This window comes from Elephantulus edwardii, unplaced genomic scaffold (assembly GCF_000299155.1).
Source record: "Elephantulus edwardii isolate Elephantulus edwardi_28Jun2011 unplaced genomic scaffold, EleEdw1.0 scaffold00117, whole genome shotgun sequence".
Lineage (NCBI taxonomy): Eukaryota > Metazoa > Chordata > Mammalia > Macroscelidea > Macroscelididae > Elephantulus > Elephantulus edwardii.
In genome coordinates this window covers 5585965-5596416 of record NW_006399867.1, presented here as the reverse complement: position 1 = coordinate 5596416, position 10452 = coordinate 5585965, and the positions used below count along the sequence as shown (strand labels likewise).

General features: G+C 40.8%; 1 pseudogene; it reads right to left on the bottom strand.

The window, feature by feature from the left end:
- Positions 1–469: 469 nt before the first annotated feature.
- Positions 470–967, bottom strand: LOC102863267 (annotated as a pseudogene).
- Positions 968–10452: the final 9485 nt, after the last annotated feature.

Here is a 10452-nt window from a genome sequence, read left to right as displayed (position 1 = left end):
ACTCAAGTGGGCACGACCAGGGGACAAGGGGATGGGAACAAGCTGGTGTGGGGAGGGGTCATCTCCACAACATTCCATTTATACACAGAACTAACAGACAAGCACAGAGTCACTACTGTGATTAGAAATTAGCAGTCTGGAAAGGGAAAGGAACAGGTAGGGAGTGGAGGTGTCATTAAAAAAAATAAAGGTACCCCTTAACCTGGGGTGCCTGGTGGAACTTGGTCTGTTTCAACCCAATAGGAATCAGAAGATTAATAGCAATTTGGAATGGCCAGAACCTTCAGGGGTAGAGGGAGGAGGAAGGTCCAGGGGGCGGGGACAACTGTTTGGCAAGTGGGGTGGAGGGATTGCCCTCCCGCTGCTGGGCTTCCCCCAGTCTCTCCCATCTGACAGGAAGGTGACAGCCTGCAGCCCCCATGGGCAGGTCTGAGGCTGCCAGATGCTCCAGGCGGGGGCCTGAAGGGGCTCACAAGGTCTTGCCCTCCAGGGAGATGACAGCACTGTCCTCCAGTTTCTCTGCTAAGGTGCCCCGGTCTTTGACCTCCTCGTAGCCGTTTGCTTGTAATTCATGCTTGATCCCTGTCAGCTTCTTCTTGATGGCATCCTTGGAGCTGGCATAGATTTTGCTCTTAAGGGATGCACACTCAGGGGCCCAAAAGATAAACAGCAGGTCCTCCTTCTTGCTCTCCTTGGTCTCGGAGGTTGCACCATACAGGGCATAGTGGCAGTCTTTGTCCGGCAGCATCTTGACAAAGGTGGCATAGGGGTCGTCCACAGTCTGGCTGACATCCCCAAGCAGAATCTCCTTGCCCTTCTCCAGGATGATGTTCTCCTTGTCCTCGCTCAGGCAGAAGAGTGCCGCCTTCTTGCGCTTCTTCACCTCCTCTGGGGTCGATGATTTGCGCACCTTCATGTCTTTGAACACCTTGATGACACCATCAGAGACAGCCACACTGGAGGCCATGTTTCCGGAAGCAAAAGGAAATAGATATGGCAAAGGGAGTGAGAGAAGACAAGAGCCACCACAGCTGCTGCCTGGATCAGACTGAATGGGGCCTCTCCTGACCCCTTCTGTTTAATATAAATTCTAAACATCTACATGCACTTGAGTATTTGACAGAAGTATCAGGTTCAGTCCTTGTAGGCTCAAACAGTGGGTTCAAAGATGATAGCCCATTTCCTGGATTAGAAGCCTGAGGCCAAAGTAGGGAGTAATGAAATGTCAAGAGCACACTGCCCAACACGCTGCCAGGTTGTGGGAGCGAAACAAGTGCTTGGTTCTCAGCAGCAGCAGTTTCCAGGCAACAAACATCTGGCAGTATTGACTTTGGTAGACATCTATCAACACCTTTTTAAAAGGGCTTCGGTTAGGGGCAGAGTGGAGGTTGGAGATGGAGAATATCCATTGACTTGAATGCTATACACTGAAGCTTGAGGAAATAGTAGCCACTATGAGCCTCTGTACCAGCAGCCAGGAAATTAAAAGACAAATTGCATTGAGAAAGTCTGCTGTCAGAGACCTCTCCAGAGTATTGAAGAGCAACTATGTCAGTCTAGAGACTAAGGTGCATCTGATCTAGGCCATAGTCTTCGCCATTCATCAGAGAGCTGGATCATGACTAGGGATGATAGGAAAAAAATTGATGCCTTTGAGCTGTGGTGCTGAATAAGAGTATTAAATATACCATGGGCTGCTAGGAAAACAAACAGATTCATTCTGGAGAGGCTGAAACCAGGCTGCTCCTTGGAGGCAAGGATTCTAAAGCTTCGTCTTACATGCTTTGGGCATGTTGCAAGGAGGAATCAGTCCCTAGAGAGACATCATGCTTGGGAGTGTGGAGGGACAATGCAAGATAAGAAGATCCTCAATGAGATGGATTGATTCAATGACTTCGGTAATGGAGTCTTTCAGAGATGATAAGGTTGGCTCAGGGTAGATCAGGCTTTAGGGATGTTGTACACAGGGTTGCTAAGAGTTGCAAGCAGCTTGATGGCACATAACAACATCAACATGAACCCTAGGAGCTCAGAACTTACCTACACAGAGTTCTGGTGACAGAGTCCTTGGGGAGTGTGCTAATCTATACAAGCATGAAGGCATTTTCACATGTGTACAGGCATTAAGGCCCCTCATCCTACAAGTTCTTCGGTTTGAGTCCACCTGTCCATGGGAGAAAGATGAGCAATTTTCGTGCCTCTGAAACCCACTGGAGATCAGCTTTGGGTCAGTTCTAACTCAACAATACATATCAGTGACATCCTGCAAGGGTCAGCTTTGCTGGCAACAAAACACAATATTGTACTTTCTCTGTTGTATTTTGATCAATGATGAATCTGGGGCTATCACATTTTATCTCAACTCGTAGGAACCTGTAGAACTGGTTGGTGCTATGGCACATCTTACTGCCTTCAATACACAATTAGCAATTTTTAAAAAAAAAAGGAGCTAACAGGCTGGTACCAGGAGGACTACGCTTGAAACTTTGACAGATTTTCAATTTTGGTTCTACAGTACAGTCCTAGACCCAGCAGTTGCTAATCACTGCAGTTGAATACTGTAGTTCTTGTTGATGTTATTGTCGTTGTTATGTGTCATGAAGTTAAACACAACTCATAGCGACTCTATGAACAACACATCTGACCCTGGTTCTATTCTGCGTCATCCTTGACATCTTCAATATACTTAAGTCTTTTGTTATAGTCACCATGTCAATCCATCATTTTGAAGATTTTTTTCCTCTTCTACGTTGATCTTCTACCTTTCCAAGTATAACATCCTTCTCCAAGGACTGGTCCCTACTAACAATATGCTCAAAGTATGTGACACAAATCTTCACCATCCTTGCTTCCAAGGAGCACCCTGGTCTCATTTTCTCCAAGACAGACTTGTTTGTTCTTTTGGCAGTCTGTGGAATACTCAGAACTCTTCTCCAACACCACAGCTCAAAGGAATCGATTCCTCTTCTATAATTCTTAGACATTGCCCAACTTTTAGATGCATAGCAAGTAATTTAAAGTATCATGGCTTGGATCAGTCTTTAAACTGAAGTCCTTGCTTTTAAGGATTTTAGGATCCCTGACAGCAGATTTTCCCAATCTGTATGCTGAACAAATCGTACAAGAAACTGGACTTTATGAAGAATAATACAACATTAGGGTCTGAGGAAGACTCATCAACAACCTGTGTTATGCAGATGATACCATCTTGTTTTTGCTGAAAGTGAGGAGGACTTGAAGCACTTGCTGCACAGGTTCAAAGAACACAGCCTTCGATGTAGATTACAACTCAACATCAAGAAAATTAAAATTCTCACCACTGGGCCGATCGGTAACACATGATAGATGGAGAGAAAAAAATAGAAGTTGTCAGTGATTTCAGCTTACTTAGATCTGCACTCAACACTCTTGGTATCAGCAACCAAGAAATCGAAAGACATGTTACATATTCTCCAAAAATTGAAACCACAGAAGACCCTCAAGATGACACGGTAACTATAATAATGGACTTGATAATCTAGGAGATGATGAGGATGGTGCCGGATAGGACAAGGTTTAGACCTTTTATTCGTAGGATTGTTATGAATTGTAGTTGACTCAAGGGCACCAAACAACAACAGCAACAACTCACTTCATTTAACAGATAAAGATGTTGACTCACCCAACTGCACACTATTAGTCAGTGAAGATCTCAACATTTCTTCTGATATCAAGTTAATTAAAAAGTAAACCCATTAGTAATAGTTGTATTCAACGCTTATTGTAGATAAGCACTTTCCTAAGTCCCTTACACACTTTGATATTAGGTGCTATCAAGTTGAGTGTGGCTCATGGCAACCCTCTGAACAACAGATCTGAACCCTGTCCTATCCTGTGCCAGCCTCACAATCTCTGACACACTTGAGCCCTATAATATTGTCACTGTGTCAAAACACCTGATTGAGGGGCTTCCTCTCTTTCACTGTCCCTCAACCTTCTCAAGCACGATGTTCCTCTCTAAGGAAAACCTCTCCTAGCAACATGCCCAGAGTAGGTGAGATGAAGCTTCATCAGCTTCACCTCCAAGGAGCACTCAGGCTGCACCTTCTCTAAGACGTAACTGTTCTTTTTTCATTCCGTTGCATATTTGGTACTCTTCTCCAACCTCATAGCTCAAAGGTTCTTCTGTCATCCTTATTCATTGTCCAGCTCTCAGATACACATCAAGTAATTGAAAAGACTGTGGCCTGAATCAGGTGCACCTTAGTCCTCAAACTAACATCATGGTTCCTCAATAATTTGGAGAGGTCCCTCCCTGACCACAGACTTGCGTAGTTCAATATGTCTCCTGATCTGCTGGTGTCAAGTGTATTGATTGCGGATCCAAGTAAGATAAAGTTGGGAGTTCTGATGGCTTAGTGGTAAGAACTGCACTGCAATTCAAATCCACGAGCAGCTCTGTGGGAGAAGGATGGGGAATCTCCTCCTGTGTGTTCTAGGTACCAAGTAAGATTGAATCATTGACAGTTGCAATCTTTTCTCCATCTGTCATGATCCTGCTTATTGGTCCAGTGGTGAGAATTTTTATTTCCTTGATGTTGAGATGCAATACAAATTGAAAGTTGCAATCTTTGAATCACACACAGTAATTATATTTCATTATCCCACTTACTATCTTATGAAGTCTTTGGAGCCAAATTGGTTAAGTTTAATATCTTGCTTCATTTTGGGGCAAGTCATTAATCTCTTGTGCTTCAGTTTACTCATCTGTAAAATCACATAAAACAAAATTGAGTTATTTTTGGGCTTAGGTGTCATTAAGTCGGTTCCTATCCATAGAGGCCTTTCATACAACAGAATGAAACATTGCCTGTTCATGGGCACAACCATTGCTATGTTCAAGGCCATTATTGCAACCACCATGTCAATCCATCTCATTGCAGGTATTATAATGAATATAAATTGATACTTGTCAGGAAATCAAAAGACAAATTGCACTGTGGAAAAAATCTACTTTCAGGGATCTCTCCAGAGTGCTAAAAAGCAATGATGTCAGTCTAGAGACTAAGGTGCGCCTGATCCAAGCCATAGTCTTTGCAATTACTTGCTATACCTCAGAGACTGAACAGTGATTAAGGATGATGGAGGGAGGATTGATGCCTTTGCATTGTGCTAGAGAAGAGTATTGTACATTCCATGAACTGCCAAGAGAACAAACAGGTTTGTCCTGGAGAGCATGAAACCAAGTTGCTCTTTAGAGGCAAGGATTTTGAAGCTCTGTCTCAAATTGTCAATTTGAGAAGTTGTTACTGCTGTTACATACTGTCCAGTCAGAACTAACTCATGGATTCAAGAAGAGTGACTTCGGATTGGGAGCATAACTGCTTACCACGAGGCCACCAGATACCGCATTTTCATGTAAATAGATCTTAAATGCACTAAAAGCTTAAGTAAATAGGAGTGCGGGGTATGCAGTGTTTAAATGTTCAGTTGCTAAATTAAAGATAAGTTGTTCAGTCCAGAATAAGAGATGCATAGCTAAGTGGACCAGGAGAGGTGTAGCAAAGAGGGAGGAAACTGTGCATCAGTGAAGGAACACACACACATACACACACACACATTAAAAAGTGAAACACACACACATACACACACATTAAAAAGTGAACTTGGGGTAGGGAGGAAAACATGCAACAGTGAATGAATGAATGAAAAGTCAACTTTTCTCCAATCTTTCCTTAAAAACACAATAAAACAAATAAAAATAAGTTGTTGTTGTATGTGCTGTTAAGTTGCCGATCATAACAACCTTATGTACAACAGCTCTAAACCTTGCCCTATCCTGAACCAGTCTCACTGTCTCAGACATACCTACTCCCATTTCCCCAGTTGCTATGTCAATCCGTCTCATCTGATCTTCGTTTCTAGTGTTGTCCTTCTATCCTTCCATGCATGATGGCCTTCTCCAAGGACTGGTCTATCATGGAAACATAACTCAAAGTATGTGAAATGGAGCTTCGAAATCCCTGCTTCTAAGGAGAAACTTGGTTTCGTTCTCTCCAAGATAGACCTGTTTGTTCTCATGTCAGCCCATGGTATGTTCAGTACTCTTCTCCAGCACCACAACTCAAAGGCATCAATTTTTCTCCTGTCATCCTTAGTCATTGTCCAGCTCTCTGATGGCATAGCAAGTATACATGGCCTGGATCAGGTGTACCTTAGTCTCTAAAATGACATGGTTTCTTCTCAGTACTCTGGAGAGGTTCCTGACCACAGATTTTCCCAATACAATTCTTCTTTTGATTTCCTGACTGCTGGTGACAAGAGTGTTAATTGTGGAGTCTAGTGAGCTAAAATCAATCTCAGTTTCGTCTCCATTGATCATGGTGCTACCAGTTAGCCCAGTGGTGAGAATCATTATCTTCTTGATAAGTAGTTCAAACAAATCAGGTTCTGTAGAGGAAGATGTGGCTGTCTGATTCCACAAAGATTATATAGTCTTGAAAACTCTATAGGAGCAGTTCAACTGTCTCCTATTAAGATTGCTATGAGTCAGCATTAACTCTACAGCAGTGGGTCAACGGGTTCAAATAAGGGCGGCTTTTAATGTGTTTGCACAGTTTGATTTGCTTTCTGTGATCCGCTATCTAGCACGAGAAGGACATGCCTTGGAGAGCTACCAGAGCTACAGAATGAAAATCACAGGCTGAAGAGCTGCTCACCTGACCTTTGGATTTAAAAAGAGAGAAATAAGTACTAGTTATTGTAAGACACTGAGATCTGAAAGTTATCTGTTTGGCAATATTATCATAGTAATGAATAACTGAGAAAACCTTCATCTCCTTTATTAACCAAAGGAGAACAAGTATAAATGCCTGGTGAGCAATTCTACCTAATTAGAATTTAATCAGCTCTTGTGTTTTTACCATACGCAGGAGTGGCATCTACTTCCTAAACGAAATGCCTCTGGATACTGAACTTTGACAAACGATAATTCGAGAAAAGCTTCAGGTCTTTTGTTCGATAGGATCACTATGAGTTGTGCTCGACTTGATGGTGATCAACAACAACAATTAAATCTCTACTGTTTGAGATGTGTAAAACCGACTTCTTAATTACAGTAGGGATACATTTCATTGTCATTAATTGACAGTTCCAAACTACTAGCTGCTGTGTGGGGAACAGACGGATGATCCTGGATACATAGTCTTCCTCTCCCCACTATAATTCAAAGACATTCATTCTTTGCCGCTCCAGTTTTCACATGTTTATGAAGTGTTCGAAAACATCATGGTTTGGGTCAGACTCATCTTCGTCCTCAGAGACATCCCTGCTCCTTAACGTCTTGAAGAACTCCATGGCAGCAGATCTGCCCATTGCAAGGCATCCTTTGATTTCTTGAACGTCACATCCATGAATGTTGATGATAGATGCAAGTAAAATGAATGAAATCCTTGACAACTTCAGTCTTTTCTCTGTTTACCATGATGTTGTTTATTGATCTAGTCATGAAGAATTTTGTTTCCTCGATATTGAGATACAATTCATGTGGGAAGTTATACTCTTTGAGCTTCATCAGTAAGTGGTTCAGGTCTTTTTCTGAAAGCAATGTTGTGTCATATTGTAGGTTGTTACTGAGTCTTTCTGCAATCATATGCCATATCCTTCTTCATCTCGCCTAGCTTCTTATGTTATTTAATCAGCATATTGGCTGGAAAAAAATACAATGGAATATTATAACACTGATGGACGCTTTTCCTGATTTTAATTCCTGTGGTGCACTCTTGTTCTGTTCAAATGTAAAGATTTCACATGAACACAATTGATTGTTCTAGAATTCTAACTGTTCTCAATGGTAGTCATTATTTCTTATAAGCTACACAGTAGAACATTTTTGTATAGTCAATAAAATGTAGGGAAACATCTTTCTAGCATTCTTTGCTTTCGGACGAGATCTAACAATGATACCTCTGTTTTCATGTCCTCTTCTGAATCCTGTTTGAATTTCTGGCAATTCCCTGTTGCTGTGTTGCTCCTTTGTGCTTTGGATAAGCCCTTCACAGCAGATTTCCCCAATGCAACACACTTGAATTTCTTGGCTGCTGTTACCATGGATGTTGGCTGTGGGTCCACATAAAATGAAATGGTGGACAATATTAATCTTTTTTCTCCATCCTGATGTTGCATATTCGTCCAGTGGTATTTTTGTTTTCTTGATGTTGAGATGTAATCTATACCAAAGGTCTTTGACCTTTTTTTTTTTAAATTTTCATTCATTCTTTTTTGCACATTTTCCTCCTTTCCACTCCAGTTCACTTAAAAAAAATATTCATAGTTGCATAATCCACCCCCCCTCGTTTTTCCTCCCCCAGTCTACTTTGCTATACACCTCTTATTCTGGACTGTTGTCAAACAAATAATGCTTAATCACATATTTCTTTTAAACAGTTCTTTCCTTCATCTATTCCTATGCAGTGTTTATTATTTATCCATTCTTTTTCTTAGTTTTCCCCAACCCTGCGTTAGTCCTGTTTTATAACAGTGGTGTTATGCATTATTTGTCCTTTTGTGACTGAGATATTTCACTCAGCAAAATGTCTTCCAGGGTCACTCATGTTGTGTAATATTTAGTTTTTCAGTGCTGCATAGTATTCTAGTATTCTATTCTATATCATAGTTTTTCTGTCCACTCATTTGTTGATGTTCACTTGGGTTCCTTGCATCTTTTTGTTATTGTGAATACTGCAGCAATAAACATTTGTGTGCCTGTCTTTCACCTCCTTATACAAGTGTTTCAAGTCTTCTCTTTACTTTCAGCAAGCCAAGTTGTGTCATGTGCATAATTCAAGTTGTTAATGAGTCTTCCTTCAATGCTGATATATTCTTCTTCATATAGTCCAACTTCTTGAATGATTGCAATGAGTATCAACTATACCATAGACTTACAAAAGACAAAACTAATCTGTCTTGTAGTAAGTGCAACCAAGGTATATTTTAAGTGGAAGATTTGTGAATCTTCGTCTCACTTTATCTCACTTCATAATCAGGACATGTTGTCAGGAGCAGCTAGTCTTAGGGAAGGATATCATACTTGCAAAAGTGTAGGGGCAGAAAAAGAGAAGTGAAACTTCTTGTGAGTTGACATACAAAATGGATTAACAATGTCGGGGGGGACGGGAATAAAATCATGTCAGGAGATATTTTTAATTTATCTAGTGAATAGAGGTCAAGGATTCTACTGAATATTCTACAATTCACAACCCCTCAAAACAAAGAATTATCCAGTTTAAAATGGTGGTCTAGTGGCAAGAAGCTGTGCTGCAAACATAGTTCAAGGAACACAGTTCAAGGCCACCAGCTGCTTGTGGGAGAAGGATGGGCAATCTCCTCCCCAGCAATTAACTAACTGCCTTTGAAAACCCACCAGAGTGTTGGCTGTGTGCCACTTTCTACTTTAGCACAAACAACAACAACAAAATGAGAATAGTGCTAACGTTAAGAAACTCTGGTTTAGTTCAACTCTCTCAGTTTACAGATGAGCAATTTTCTGGATATTTTTAAACAAAATGCATAAAAAAATTTTAATTGATATTTTAATGAAAGTTTGTAGAGAACTTGGATTTCCATTCATTCATTATTGCACATTTTTTCTCCCTAATCCCCCCCACCCCTCAAGTTGGCTTTTCTCCTTAAAAAGTTTCTTTCATTGTTGCACAGTTTTCTCCCTCCCCTCCCCCAGTCCCCTCTGCTATGCAGCTCATATGCTCTACTGTTGTCATTCAGATATCTCCTCATATATTTCTTTTGATTAATTCTTTCCCTCATCTGTTTCAATGCAATGTACATTATTTATTACCTCTTTTCTTAGTTAACCCCTCAACCTCCATGTCAGTCTTGTTTTATAAACGTGGCATAATGAAGCCCTAATCCACAACATGAACAGTCTTCCAAGCTTCCTGAAAAACATACCACTAGTAAAGAATAAAACAGATGAATGGGACCTTCTAAGAATCAAATCCCTATGCACATCAAAAAACTTCTCCAATAGGTTAAAATGGAAAACCACAGACTGGGAAAAAATATTTTATAATGACGTGTCTGATAATGGACTTATATCTAGAATTTATAGAATACTCGAACACCACAACAAGATAAATGATCAATAGCAAAATGGGCACAGCATAGGAACAGAAAATTCAGATTGCAGACATTCAGATGGCGAACAAACACATGAAGAAATGTTCAAAATCCCTAGCTCTGAGAGAGATGCAAATCAAAGCAACTACAAGATAACATCTCACCCCAGTAACAATATCAAAGGTCAACAGAGCAGCAAACAACAAATGCTGGCAAGGTTGTGGAAAAATTGGAACCCTTATTTACTATGGGTGGGAGTGTAAAGTGGTGCAACCTTTCTGGAAGGCAGTATGGTGCTTTCTCAAAAAGTTGGAAATAGAAATACCATTTGATCCAGCA